At 33.4% G+C, this 16,364-nt stretch overlaps 1 protein-coding gene across 2 annotated transcripts in view; it reads right to left on the bottom strand.

Annotated features, from left to right (window-relative positions):
* LOC106711415 (neurogenic locus Notch protein) overlaps window positions 1–16,364 on the bottom strand; it is a 115,601-nt gene that overhangs the window by 38,308 nt on the left and 60,929 nt on the right. The gene's annotated exons all lie outside the window — the stretch shown is intronic.

The raw sequence follows: 16,364 nt of genomic DNA, 5'->3' as shown, positions 1-16,364 counted from the left end.
GTCTATTAATTTCTGAGTTACAAAAATAAAAGTAATTTAATAAGTATTGCACAAAAAGTCTAATATAAATGATTAGTTAGACAACTTGGTTTTATATTAATTATAATAAATTGCATTTCACCTACGCAAAACTACACAAAAACCATCACAAGTTAGAGATAAAATCCGTCTTTCGTAGAGCCAACTATAACAGAAGCAATACGAAAAGGGCTATAGAAGTAGCGGGCTATCGCGGGAGCGGACGTCGTCAATAAATAACGCCGATAGGTGGCGCTGGAGGACACGGTCGTGCGACAGCAACATTGACTATCAACATTTGTACTGCCTACTTCGCTTACTCTATACATTTATGAATACATGCATATATGTAACCGTGAAATTCCACTGCTGAAATATTTGTGTTAAAAACATATTGCTGACTGTGTTTTTTTTTTCACAAAAAAAAAAGATTAAAAAATTGTTTCGTTTTGCATACTCTTTTCCAATTACATTTCAGATAGAAACTAAAAAGAGAGAGACATTTAAAAACAAACGTTAACACTTCTAATATAATAATAAAATACAACATCATATAAAAGTTTACCCTCATCATAATATTTTGTGATAATAAACGAATTTCCTTATGTAAATAAATGTAAATATTCATAACTTACAGTAGACTAAATAAACATATCGTTAGATATAAATGAAAATCGATAAAGAAAGCATCAAGACGATCACATAATATAAGGCATAATGATCCAAGTGGTGTTGAAGTAATAGAATCAATGCAAGCAATCATGACGCCTGTGGTTCAACCACCCACGGCCGCATTAATATTCCGAGAGGCAATCTCACGTTATAGTTACCGAAATTGTTACACTATCAGTATTTGTGGGAAAATAATCAATTCCATAGACATTCGGAATTTATAGTAGATTCTACGAGAATTCTCATAGAAATAGTTTAGGTTCCTATAAAAATAATACTGAATTTTTTAGTGTTTGTTATTTACATACTAGCTATCGCCCGTGAATCCGTACGCGCGGGATTAAGAAAAATCTTAATATGTGTTCTTCCAGACTATGTTCTACATTTGTGCCAAATTTCATCAAGATCCGTTGAGTCGTTCCGGAGATACATTCAAACAAACATCCATCCATCCATCTAAACATTCGCATTTATAATATTAGTAAGATTGTTATATAATTTCATAAAGATATAATTAGAAAAAAAAACACATTATGATAAGGAAATTTAAAACGAATGACAAGTTGAAATTGAAAAAAAAAACCGAATGTCTATAGCCTAATGGCACTACGGAAATAAAATTAAATTATATGAAAACTCACTCGACAAAATCGGTCAGCCGTTTTGGCTATAGAAGGTCACAATGGAATACATAAAAAGAGTAGCCTACTCTCGAAAAACATTACCCTCTTGTCGCTTAATAACATGCGTTATAAAACATAACCTTACTTTTACAAAAAAACCTTATTAGGTAAGTACAAAAATAATTATCTGTAACAAGGTTCAATATTAAGGGATTTAAAAATATAATTTTTGAATTTCAAAACAATATTTTTAAATTAAATCATGATACGAGGCAAAATAATTTAGTTAATATAAACCTACCACCAAACAACAGACAACAGAAACCCTTTGACCATAAATACAATAGGTTTCAAAGAATATCCAAAGAGAACACAATGGTTATTGCACTTGATATCCATGATGCATGAGGTTGAATATCCAGCGAGGCTTGTAAGTTGTGAGGCGTAGGCGGCACGGGCCGCACCTCACACCCACGCCTTGACCTCACAGGAATAGGGTGCTTGCACTCTACGTGCAAGATGAATGCAACCAACATTATATAGCAAAACATAATAAAACTGTCGCTCGCAACTTCGTTTGTGCCAAATTAAGAAAAAACTGATACGCTATTCAAGACTTTAACATATCTTTGTTCCAAAATTCGTTAAGCCATTCTGGAGTTACGTCGTAAAATATCCATGCAAACTTTCGCATTTATAATATTAAGAAAGATGATCATGTCGGTTCAGTTGATCTTCGTTTTCGGGTGTCTTCAAACAATGGGTCTACAATTAAGTAATTAAACCAAAATATATCAAATCGTCGACCAATTAGCAAAAAACTAGAACAATGAAACGTATTGACGTTTCGAATGGTAACGATAAATTAAATTAAACGGCCGCGTACAATAATTGCATGGATGAAGACGTGAGAAAATTATTTAATAGAGTGTGTTTCGTGTTTATGACGGTTGGTTAGTTTTAAAATGAAAGGCGGCGACCACCGAGTCGTTAATTACGGCATAACGAGACATGGCAACATCGCGGAATGATGACAGCGCCCCCTATCCCCGAGCTACCTGCGAGCGGTTATCTTTTAAACAAACTGCGGCCGGCTCGGCTTTGTTCGACGCTAAGCTAGAAACTAAATCTTCATTACCGCACCAACTATAAATAATTTCGTCTATCCTATCTCCTCTCTGTGCCCGTACTATGAAGAAGCACGTTAACATTCTTTAAATATTTTGTAGCTAACTAAAATATTCTAGATAATCTAAAGGGTCATTTGACCGCTTGTTAAGACGAACAACTTTGTTGCTTCACTTTATCAAAATTATTGCATTGTTTATATTAACAGTTCTAATCTGAACGATTACTATTAAATATCTTAAACGTCAAATATAAAAGGGCCATTAGGAAAATTTAATTTTATACGTCAAATTGTTTAAGACACTAACTTCTCGCTAACAAAACATTAATTATATTTGAAGCTATGTTAATATAGCAAAGTAATTCAAGGCTGAGCTTGCCGTGTCTAGCCTAGCTTGCGGGAGTAATAACTCAACTGCACCGACAGGGTATCCCGTGTCCTAAGATCTTTGAGCTTGGTATAAGTACACTTCATTGCAAAATTCGCCAGATACGTATTTAAAAGTTTTGATATATAAAAATGAATAATTAAAATTGACAAACTTGTTTTCAAAATTGTCTAATATTGTTTTAATTAGTTGATTATTTTTGAAAAGGTCGAAGATTTTATAACCAGTCTAGACTTTTTAATAGACTAATAGAAAAAATTACATTTGCATATTCATGTTTATGTAATTTTGAAAATGATCGGATCCTTTTTTTATGAGATAATTAGGCCACTCAAATTTAGCAAAATTAATATGGCGACAATATTATTATCTACAATAATTCGCTTAGAGCTTAATATTGGTAGGAATATTCAGAACACCAGCATATTATGCGAAAGGAGGAAACTCCCCATCGATTGATGAACTAGGAGCTTCAAATTTAACTCATCTCAGATGAGCAGAATAGCTGTTACGCTCTTTTCCTTAGAGTAATGATCTAAAAAAATCAAAGATACATGTTCCAAGAACAAGTTTTCTTGGATTATATAACTTTGTGACAAGTCGACAAAACAAATGAATTGCGGAAACATTCGCACGAAAACATATAGTTATACGTTTGTCTTTTCCAAAAAACTAAGATGAAAATATGTTTTGTAAAAATGTTTCGGTGGTGGAAACTGTCAGTAACGTAATCAGAAATGCATAAGTTACGACAGAAGGTGGCAGGTGGCAGGCAGCGAGGACAAATATTAGTCGAGACAGCCGCTTCGTGGAATCAACTCCGCTACCTGATGTTGTCTAATTAAACAAAACGATCTGTAAACGTCATTTAAGATGAGAGTAATACGCTTTAGTTAAGTATACATGCCTAAAATATATTTAATTAACAATGAAGGCATTGAAAAGTAAAAAAAAGCGGTAGACAACTTCGCCAGGTTATATTCGGGAGGATTTTTTTAAAATAAAAAAATACTGTTTCTCCTAAAGACAGAACTTACTGATATAAGTGTTCATTTCAGAAACAGGATAAAAATATCACAATGACCATAGCTTATTATTACTATTATAATAATAAAATTGAGCCATTTTTTTTAAATTAACCGACAACATACTTCAATCAAGCCAGTTTCCTGCTGTACTGTTGGTATGGTCAAGTGCAGTTACGTGTTCCTTAATCGGAGTTAAAAAACTCATTTGTGCAATAAGTAAATATTTCTTCCTGTTAATGTCACCTTAAACGTATGGATAACTGTTAACTAAGTGTCTGAACGGTTCTAGTAATGTTGAGTCGCTCCTTCATACGGTCACTGACAGATTAGGTAGTGTTATAAGAGCTTTACACCTTTTTAGACACATAACTATAACGTCCATAGTAACGTTGGTTCAGTGAAATCATACCTTAATAAACAGAAAATTCGAATTACTTTTAATAAAAAACAAATTCAGAAAATGTAGATATCAAAATAATAAAGTAGTTTAGTATTGTTTTATTTAAACACAAATATAACTGAACTAGCTTTCGCCCGCGACTCCGTCCGCGGGTAATTAAAAAAAAAAACAAATTAAGTAGCCTATGTGTTTTTCCAAAATATGCTCTACATCTGTGCCAAATTTCATCAAGATCCGTTGAGGCGTTCCGGAGATAACTTAAAACAAACATCCATCCATCCATCATGGAAACATTCGCATTTATAATGTTAGTAAGATACAAAAAACACAATAAAAATCCGACAATAATCAACATAGTCATTAATTTAATTACTTGATAATAGTCTATCAGAACCAGAGACAAAGGATAAGTTGGAGTGCAGCCAATTAAAGGTAACACAAAGTAAGCCCGCTTTGGTTACGATCAAAATAAAAGGCTCGAAGGACCATAAACCGCTGTCCGGTAGCGGCTCCGGCGACTATACTTCATCCCCTGTCAGACAGCCTACGAAGCTTAAAGCGAATACACGAAGCTTTTATTATCCATGCTTTGTATGCAGATTTTCAAACAACCACGTTGTTTCTTTTAAAAATAACGTACTTAGTAACTTATTTTTTTTTCCAAGTAATGAAAACAGATTTGAATTTATGGTTTTTATTCTTTAGTAGCGGTCGACTAGCGACTTCGTCAGCGAAGAATAAAAAAAATAAAAAAGCAGCCTATAATATGCCTGCACACGTCAGTTACCTTCCAGTGAAAGTCCCGTCAAAATCGACTCAGCCATTACGAAGATTATCCGGAACAAACGCAGCTTGCGGATAGAAAGACAAAATTAAAAAAAAAATCTTTATAGACAAAACAAATACTTCACGTAAAGGAAATATGTAATTTTTTCTTTCGATCTTACATACAGACAGGCCAATTTTATTAAATGTAGAGACAGAAGATAGATGTAGAATTTTTTAATGCCAGTCTAGCACTTCTTGTTTTACATAAATTTTATATTGAAATCTTCCTTATCATTCAATCAAGATGTGGGCTAGAAAACCGGCGCTATTTTTAGTAGTAATAAAATTTCATGGAATTCGAACCAAAAAAGAAATGTTTGTTAGTTTATATACCGAAACCTTTGCAGATTTTATGTTGGTCCTTCGAGTCGGACTTCCCACTCCTTGTAAATCTTTTAGATAGAGCGTTGTAGACACGAGACGATAAGACCCTCACGAACCGTAATTGACATTATAAGAAAAACATCGTACTTTTACTCTTTATTATTTTATGATAGTGTCTTAAGTTATAAAATAGATAACGTTGATAAAATCTATTCGTGGCTGAAATTGTCTCTGATAACTGGATGGTTGTTAATATTGCGAGATATAACATTTATAGGTACATTTTACAATCAGTTAAACCAATTTGGTTTTAATGTAGTCAATTTGAATTTGGTTATTAAGCTCACCACATTTACATACCTACCGTTAATCAGTTTACTCTTAGGTTTATGTTTTCAAAAACTGTAGCTAAAACTAACTAAATAAGCTTATGTTGGAAGCAACCTAAAAACATTTTAGATTTCTAAAGTCAGATGATTCCAAAACAACTGACAATCACACATTTTATAAGTCAAATTGACAACGGAATTTTAGTGAATAAAAATTTGTATCGTTAACACTGCTTTTCAAAGAGCGTGAGAACTACATTTTATACGAGTGTTTAAGCAGTGGAAACCTACATTTATTGAATCGCATAGAGACAGGACGGACAGGCGAATATGAAAGTAGCTTAGCTTAGCGTAGGTCATCTAGATCACTGGGTGCGCGATGTTCGACGATTGGGCGAGAGACGCAAGAGGCGTGGCTTGACGCTGGAGGGGGGGAGCGGATGCACTTTAACCTCTACAGTTTGCTAATACAAGAACTAACTAAAACTGAACTATCTAATAAAATTGTACATGGAAATATAACGTCTAGCAGTTGCTTGCTTCACTTGTTCTATATCTGTGCCAAATTTCAATAAGCTGTATTGAACCGTTGCGGAGTTCTCGAGTAAATGTGTATATCAACGCATCCCACGATAACCGTAACTGTTTCCACGATCAAAGATAGCCTATGTGTTTTTCCAGACTATGCTTTACCTCAATGTCAAATTTCATCGAGATCCGTACAACCATTCTGGATATACTTTCAAACAAACATCCATCTCTCAATGCCTAGCCTATAGCCAGTGGCTATTAAGGCCGATTTTGACGAGTAAGACGTCATTCGTTGTTCTCCTGAGTGTCGGACAGGACACAATGTAATTTTTTGTTATTTTAATTAACAAATAATATCAATTGTAAACTTGAATTTTGTGTAATTTGAATAATTTTGTGATATAATTCAGCTTTAAAATATCATCGTACGTCGATTGTTTTGAAATTTGAGACATGCTCAATATTGACATATTGATTATATTACATATTAATATTTATACATATCATTAACAAGCTGTTATTAGTGTGTAAGAACATAATTTTATATTTCAAACAAACTAATACCGTTTTTTTTTTTAATCACAAAAACATTTAATTCAATCATGTTATTTATTTAAATGTCTTTATTATTTCAGAATTCATATTTTAAACATATATTTAAGAAGAATATTGATATCCTATGTTAATTTGAAATTAATTTTTGCATGGAATAATTAAAAAATTCTAGATTTTTTTAATGTTTCCTTAGTTACTAATGACTATATTAATTCAATAATTAAGTAGCCGTATTCTTTGTGAAATAAAATATTATTGTTTTTATTTTACATTCGCAAATGTAAAGTGTTTACTTTGTATAAATATTTTGTTCGATAAGTTTTTTCGATCCTGCGCTGTACAGTACGGACACATAGACGTATTGCTTGTCAAAAATATTTTGGCAAGCAATACAATAAGATGAATATTTTCATGCGATGCGTGTCGGACAGTTGTAGTTAACAACAGAAGGGCGTGCGGGGATCGCGGCCGGGGAGATCGCGGGCGGGGGGAGCGCGAGCGCACGCGTCCGCCCCGCGCCCGTTCCCACGCACGCACACGCGCGCCTCACGTACATCACACGTACACAGACATATGGCCGCGCACACACGCGCACTATGTGCCCGAGGCGCGCGCGCAGCTTGCGCCCGCTCTGCACAGAGTAAATTTTTGTGGGGCTTACAATTTCAGTTAATATAACCTAAAATCTAGACGAATAATTGTAATTTTTAAAACTTTAGTTTTCTAGATATAGGTAGCTCCGTAGCATACAAGATAAATACGGAGGATAAATAATTATATGATCTATATAGCGTATAAAAAATGTTGTGGTTGAAAATCCAAACTGTAACAATTGGAACTTAATCTTTACTTGATGTTATATGTATAAAAATTAAAATATACATTGCAAAATGCTCTATCCCTAACTAGTCTGTACACCCGCACCGTAACATCCGCCGATCTCTATTGAACGCCACACGTCTGGCCGCGATTGAAGCCGACATCATGACATGCAGGCAGGCGGGCAGACCGAATTCTATCGCCAAGGTGAGCCGTTGACATTGCATATTGTGTGAGTACAATGACGGACAATACAATACGCTATGATACATAGGATACTGAACATTCCACACACGGCAGAGAGCAAAAATCTGATTCATATTGTATCAATATGTATATGATTTTCATATGTATTATGGAGTTTATATTTCGTTTGCTTTATTATATTAAATTAATCTGTTTTCACCTATGTAACATAATATGTGAATTATATATCTAATAAATTGGCTATTATTATTAGTAATTCTGTACAGAGTACATTGGCCACACTTCGAGCTGTTCTATTGTACTGAGTCTTCGTGGAATGTAAGGGTCGGGTTACACGCACGTGCACCCACCCTTGTGTATTGTGTACACAACATTCAATCTCTTCCGACAATTAGTCTAATGTCAACTTTTATCTTCAACGAATATCACACTTATACGAAAATTTAAATCCATATGGTAAAACATAATTAAAAAGAGGTTTTATTAAACGGAAGATAAATAAAGTTCGCGTACTCCACGTTTTTTTTATTCGAAGTGACTGGCCAGCTAGTTTAAAGTTATTGCAAATCGTCAAAAAAAAAAGTTTCCTTTTAGCGGCAAAATCACACCTTGAAACAGCACCAACTGTTTAGCGTAAAAGTGAGGAAGATTAATATGTTCACTTAGCAGTGGACAAGGATCGCGCAGTCTTGATACTTTGGTGGTCGGCGAGATCTTGATAACGCATAAACACTATTACCCTTTTAGCGCTTAATGTTTTATTTAAGCTATAACTAACTGGTATATGAAATTTTGTAAAAAATATATTGCATTTCAATGACTAATCCCGATGCAGTCGTAACAGAAAATACGTTTCGTTATTGTGTTAATAGAAGACATTAATAGCAATACAAATAAAGGATTACTGATGTTTCTTTTTAATAGAGAGAATTTAAAGATATACTTTGAATTAGTTGTGTAATGTAATTTACACTGAATCGTAAAGTTAACAATAACTTTCTTGTAAGGAGTATTAAAAGTATAAAAACAGCTTTCAGGTATCGGTCTTCGATCGGCATAAATATAGTTCGGGGCGTGATGCTGTCATGGTGCGGTCGCGCGATGAATATGTAACAAAGGTGAGCGTCTCTCCTTTTTAATTGCTCACCGAAGCCGGCGGCGGCGTTCGGGATTCAATTCTACGAACCTTATATGGCGAACGATGGGCACACGTTAGTAATTACTGAGCGTGTACGTTGCGCGTTCGGAACCAATTCCATCGAGATATTGGCTTGACAAACGTGCAATGTATGCGCAAGAGATGGCTCTCGGCTCGCAACATAAATCTAAACCAGCCAGTAACCCTTTATTATAGCGAGACATGATCGGCCCCGGGCGGTGGCCGTACGAAACGAAGGCACGCTTAGCAACCGTCGTATCTGTGACTTAGCTCAGAGCAGCCTCTGAGTGTTCGAAATATTTTACCTCGAGAGATTATGTTTATGTTTTAAATAACAAATTAAATTAAAAACTTTTTCTTATAGTTAATATGATTATAAATATAATATCAACGAAAGATATAGTAATATTCAATGGTCCCCAAAAGATCCTCCATAGAGTCGTAAAACAGGCGAAGACGCGACCCACCGCGCATACAGATCACTCGGGAAACACGCGAATTGACGCGATCACCAATTGTCACAATTTTTTATACACGAAAATTCCACGTGTAGTATGGGAACGAATATTATATATTCACGGTGTTCATTTTGAAAGGTAACTAGCATTCCTTATAATATACTGACGTAGGTCCTCAGTTGTGGTACTAATAACTTATTTAACCATATATTACAGCTTATTATCGCCTGATAATGTAAAAAACTTTCCACTAGATCCTTGTCGGACTGCAGCTGTTTTGTCATGTATTTTGTGTCATGTCATGTCATGGAAAATGACTCAAAATAGTCAAAATAGTCAGACTATGTCAGACATGAATTAATTTTTTTAATTTGTCATGTCATTTGTAAATTGAGTGGTATCAATTTTGTGAGTGCGCTTGTCAGTTATGAGAGATTAGATTTTTTTCTAACGAGAGCACAGATTATAATTCAAACTGAACATCCCGGTGCGAGTTGATTCGCAATAGGAAATATTCACGGACGCTATCTCTTATTGAATCAACGATAGCACGAGCACGGCGGGGTCGCGGCCCGCGGTGCTAAACGACAAAACAACTGATACGATTCCTCTCGACAAAACCATAACAATACACGAACACGATTTATGTCGCTGTATTCCACGAAACTTTATAAGGTACAAGTTCAGCAACACGCGCACATTTTCTTGCTTTACTTTTGTCATTGGAGTAAAAAAAAAATTATAAGTTCTGTATATTATCAAAAATTCGACACAAAAGACGGCAATCGAATAGACAATCTTGACCTAGACAACTTATGCATAAACAATACTTAAATTTTTTCCTTAGGCTATACTTTATATTATGGACGATATTATGGTTCTTAAGAAAACATGAATAAATTATAAATTAAGTAAAGGATATTTTCGATCCATATATTCAGTCGAAACAATCAATGTTTACACAAAAGTTCTCACAATGAAAAAAAAAAGATGATACTATAAAAAAGTTATAATTAATTATTTATTCCGGAATATAAAAATATTATTTTATTATTAATTATATATCACACGACTTGAACATTGTTAGATTCAAAGAATATATGTATTATATATAGTAATGATAGCAAATATTTTTTTTATATAAACCATTGTATTAAATACAAAGAAACAAAAGCGACACACAGACAGACTGGTTTTATGGTTTGATTACATCGATCATGTATTTGCTAACCATTAGAGGAGATAGATATATAAGGTAATGAATGTTAGAACTATGTCTGATTTATTTACAAGCTTTACATGTGATATATTATGGACACATTTATGACATTTGAATCATAATACAAAGATTTAATTATTCGCTTTTTATAGAGAACTAGTTTTTGTCCGCGACATCATCTGCGCGGATTAATAAAAACTTAATAAGTAGCCTATATGTTCTTCCAGACTATGTTTTACATCTGTGCTAAATTTCATCAAGATCTGTTGAGCCGTTCCGGAGATATCTTCAAACAAAAATCCATCAATCCATATAAACTTTCGCATTAATAATATTAGTAAGATTACTTGGGCTTTTTTAATATTAATAAACAATTTAGTATAGTTTATTGTGTCATATTTGATTTGTATAAATACATGAAGTACATTGAAAAAAAATCGTTGAAAATATCCAACTGAGTCACGAGCGTTAGCTATATTGTTGAAAAGAACATAATTATTTACGAAACTCTTGGTTAAATTTTTTCTGCAAAGATAAACTCATGTGTTTGTAAAGAATTCGTAACACTACTTCCTACTTAAAATATCTAAGTTCTTTCTCGATTACAATAATTCACATATAAATGACCCTAACAATAAATTTAGTCAAGTGATCAAAGCCATTTGAATCACCATAAACACAACGGCATCGCTTTGCTTGTGGGAAACGAGCCGGTATTCGGTTAAAGCCCTAAGGGCCGCATTCCCTAGATTGGCCGCCTCGGGCGCTCCCGACCTCAAAACCACCGGTTCACAAACATGTCCTTTTGTGAAATGTGAAAACGCTAACTTAACTTGCATTTGCCCGTTTAGTTTGCGTTACGCTTTCGATTGGACGTTCACATAGCTCTTAAATTTTAAACATACATTTGTATACTATGTTGATTCGCTAAAAACATTCAATAAGTTGACTCAAGTTTTCAGTGATGTAAAACAATACAAATTTCTTCAACGTAAGCTTTCGTAAGGTGTAAGTTAGCAATTGTGGATTTTTTTGTTGTTCTTAAATAGATTTTTTTTGTTTGCACATAGAAATTAAATTAAATTATTTAATTAGACAGTACAGTAGAATCTCGATGTATGTCAAGGGATATGGAAAGAAAATCGACTCATTGAGATTGACTCACAGAGTCTGACAAAAAGACTATGAAGGGAAATAACATTTTATTCGACTTACAAGAAAGGGAAGGCTTCAGCGGAAGGGAACGGCATTTTTTTTCAACTTACTGTAAGTTTTGACTTAAAAGTTCAAGATATAAAAATTCCATTGTATATCTATTTAAATAACTTTGATTTGCTTGTAAATGAAGCTTTTACTTTGTTAATATACGACATTAATTTCAAATTAATATATCATTAATTAAATTTGAATTAGGGTCATATAGGAAGTCTCAACATCTTTTAATGTAAAAAGTATGTCATTTTGTACATGACAGACATAGAGCAGGAAATAAAAACTAGCGGATGATTAGAAAGTCAAAGGAAATTAAATCTAAATCCAAATGATATCCAATCAAATCTGTATCCGTTATAAGTTTTAAACAAGTAAAAACTAAAAACTTGTTTATACAATTTTACTTATATTATGAGAGGATGTTTAAGCGCAGTTCAGTGTGTAATAGATGGCGCCACCAGCATATTAAATATCACTGGCACATATTGGCGCCTTGAAATATATTAAGATAAAATATATCAAATTGAGTCGTCTTTTATTTTTTCATTATGACTTCGTGTTTGTTTTTTGATGTTTTAACAAGTTGTGTTTTACTGAACAGCGAATGTTTAGATGGATGGATGGATGGATGTGAGTTAAAAGGTGTCTTCAGAACGGTTACAGGGACATTGCTGAATTTTGACCCAGATGTAGAAAATAGTCTGGAGGAACATATAGGCTACTAATTTTTTTTTTATTTCCCCGCGCGACAGCTAGTTTTATAATAAGTAATATGACACGCGCAAGATTTTTAATATCTTAATAATGCATAAATTAATATTTAATAACATCAAGATAAACATTATGTTAAGTAAAATCTATTTAATAAAGACTAGCTTTTACCCTCGACTCCGTCCGCGCGGAATAAAAATAATGCACACAAGTTAAAAAAAGTTCCTATGTCCGTCTCCTAATTCTAAGCTACATCCCCATCAATTTTCAGCTAAATCAGTTCGACCGATCTTGAGTTATAAATAGTGTAACTAACACAACTTTCTTTTATATATATTGATTGCAATCGAAATATCGGAATAAATTAAAAGCTTGTATTTCATTAAAAAAAACTTTAAAAGTCGTGTTGAATTATAATAAAAAGTATCGATAAATGTAACGAACATCTCTACACACACTAAAACATATCAGTACAACAAAAACATCTTAACTTAATCGACTACATCATAGTGATGTGAATTAATTGTATTACCAATCTAATAAATTTAAACTCGTTCTTTTTCAAATACTTTCTATTACGTTATCACTTGTATTTATATATAAACAAATAAATAAATATATCAACAAACCAATGTATTTTCCTATAAATATTATAACTACTAAGTTGCACTAACAAAAAAAAAAACAAGTTAGCATTTAAAGTTGAGAGTAAGCGATAAAAACATACACAATTTTAGGTAAAAGCGTATAATATAAAATTCGAACCTAAAGAAAAACATATCTCACAACTTGGCTTTCCAGTTCTGTAACTTTAAAAACATTATTTCCATTTGAAAGTGTCTTTATTTCCGGAATAATTAACCTCCAGAGATGGTGTTGTCTAACTTCTTATATATAACATTAAATCAATTAAACTCAAGAGACATAGAATTAAATATTTAACAGTCAAAAGAATCTAGCAAGTATTATGAGATTCAAACTTTATGGGACCACTGCGGAACTTTACTGCTAGAGGTAAGCGTGCTGAGGAATTCATGAATCCGTTCATATCTGGCGAGATGTTCTAAATTATGTTGTTCAAGCCGCCATTAAGTTGGTATGGCACTGTATTCGCCATAGATAATCTGACCCATAGAGTTCATAGCCACAAACTTGTTTTATGACCCATATCTTGTAAACGATTCGAATAAAGCGCAGTAAAATTCTTTGTGCCTAAAATCTTATCTCGGAATTATATTAGTTTTATATGCATCTGTGTTTATCGAATAACGGTTTAAGACATTAAAATTTAGATATACGTAAAATTAATTACTCGCATAATCATTGTCACTGATCGGCACCAAGTTATAAGATGATTTTTTGAAGTCGGTACGTTATGCAACTAGCTTTCTTAGATGCTAAGGTGAACTCAAACATCTTGTTTAATATTCTCGACTGTCCTCGTACCTATCTAGCTCTTAATGTGGTTTTAGTAGAATAAACTACAAAACAGTTTTTGTTAATTGATAGGTCAACAAGTACCTTCTTACAAATCATATCGTCCGACTAGTTATGGTCACTCGTGATGTAACGAGTATGCAAATTGTCTGCGCGGGCGCAACTCGCAGGGTCGTCGACCGCGCTCACTCGTAGCCCTACACGATGCGAGAATCGATTTGTACCGCGCACGTTAGATACGCTCAATGTCGATATCATTCTGATCTGATATCGATTTTTTTCTCCATTGTCCACTCGGAACATGATTTAACTGTTAGTTTGAGTAGATTCGTCTATTATTTCTTCATTTCAAAACACAGTTAATCTTGGAAATATAATAAAGAAATGAGCCTTTTAAACCCATGAAAAATTTTGCACTAAGAAATACACTAATCTGAATATACATTTTTTTTACCATCTTAACTGGAATCCTGTTAATCTTACTAATATTATAAATGACAATGTTTGGATAGATGTTAGAATGTATCTCTTGATTAGCTACATAGATCTTGATGAAATTTGACGTCGATGTAGAACATAGACAGGAGTTCTTCCTTTCATGGGCTAATAAGTTTTTCTTTAATTCCACGCCGTAGGAAGTCGCTGACGAAAGCTAGTATAAAATGTAGGCGACAAAAATTACCGCTATTTCAACTCACGTCAGTGACGAAAACTTGTTTAATTCATTTTATTAGAGCGAAACTCTACAACTATTAACTGCCACAAACTAACAGGTTTATTATATTCTATTATAGATTGTGTTCTGTTTCGGGATTTACCAACAATCCAAAGTCTTGGAACGCTCGAGCTATTATTTGACAATGTCACTAAAATCGGTCATTAGGACAGCATCAGCATTGTGCACAGCAATGCGTTTAACTCACCGCGTGTGTTATAGCCAATGTAAAGTGAACACAACAAACAATGGATACGTGCAACGAATTAAACAGGCGCTTGGCTCGTCACTGAGGAAACTATCTTGATAGATTATAAACAATAAGTTATATACAACATTTTATAGCATATTAACATATGTACAGTAGTAATAAAACATTAGTAATTGAAGATTTGAAGACAACTTTTGTTACACTTAAAATTAAAGTTTTCGTTAAATTCTTTGTAGTGTGTTACTTTAACTTTAATTTTTAGATTATAGAAAAAAACTAAACATCATTTATAACTTAAGTTTACAACGTTAATAAAATAAAGAATTAAAACAACCACCATTCGACCGCAATCACAGTCCAATAAAGAATTATACGTCACAGAGCTTTTAACACGTATAAATATAAACGTTACAATTAGTCCCTCATCCATAATTACTATGTATCCATACAAATTAAAAGTTATGAAAATAATCCGGCTATAAAGTTGAGGCTAATAAAAGGCAGCGATCCCCAACAATCGCTGCGAGGGCCAATTTGTGGGCTTTTTTACCAATAAAAACTGTTAATGGGTCAACATTAATAAAAGGGACTAACAAAAAACAGGGCTTATTCAAATTTCTCTACAGACATGCCGCGATGAAAGTATAAAGGAAACCCTGCATCTTAATGTAAAGGAGTGCATTTATTCTACATAGTTGTTTTGTAAAACTTCTTTAAATTTTTAATGGGCCATAGACGAAGGAAATATCGTATATATTAGCGTGAAGTATCTAGTTATTTCGGGTTCCTTCTTTGTTCTTGCTGTCCTCATTTCTTATTGTTGGCTACTCCAAGGTATCTCCAGAACGGCTTAATAACAACGGATCTCGATGAAATTTAGCACAGATGTAGATCCTAGTCTGGAAGAACGCGTAGGCTACTTATTATGTTTTTTTAATTCTGCGCGGACGGAGTCGCGGGCGACAGCTAGTACATTATAAAATGTTATAATACGAACAAAAGTTCAACGAAGGAGTTTTAACTCGTATCATCGGATTGGTCGATTTCTATGTTAAAAAAGTACTGTCCCAATGTATTTTTAATCAGATTTTGAATAAAAAGGTGTTTGAAATTATCGTAATATTGATTATGGGGATGATCGTGATTCGTATGTTTAATCTGATATTATCAGATTAAGGTGTATTTAATGTCAAGGCTATGCACAGATAAACATCGAGGATGTTTGATATAAAGATAAGATAAGTGTTATCATTACGCTAATAGATAACTAATGTAATCTTATAATAATCTTGTCGATTAAAATACCTCAGGATGTTTTGTATTGACATAACAGATTAAGAAAAATCGTGTCTTATACTTGTGTTTTTAAAATCCACGACCGTTCATCTTCT

Source organism: Papilio machaon, chromosome 3, assembly GCF_912999745.1.
Source record: "Papilio machaon chromosome 3, ilPapMach1.1, whole genome shotgun sequence".
Classification (NCBI taxonomy): domain Eukaryota; kingdom Metazoa; phylum Arthropoda; class Insecta; order Lepidoptera; family Papilionidae; genus Papilio; species Papilio machaon.
Note: the sequence above shows the minus strand (reverse complement) of the source record. Positions and strands in the feature narration are given on the sequence as shown.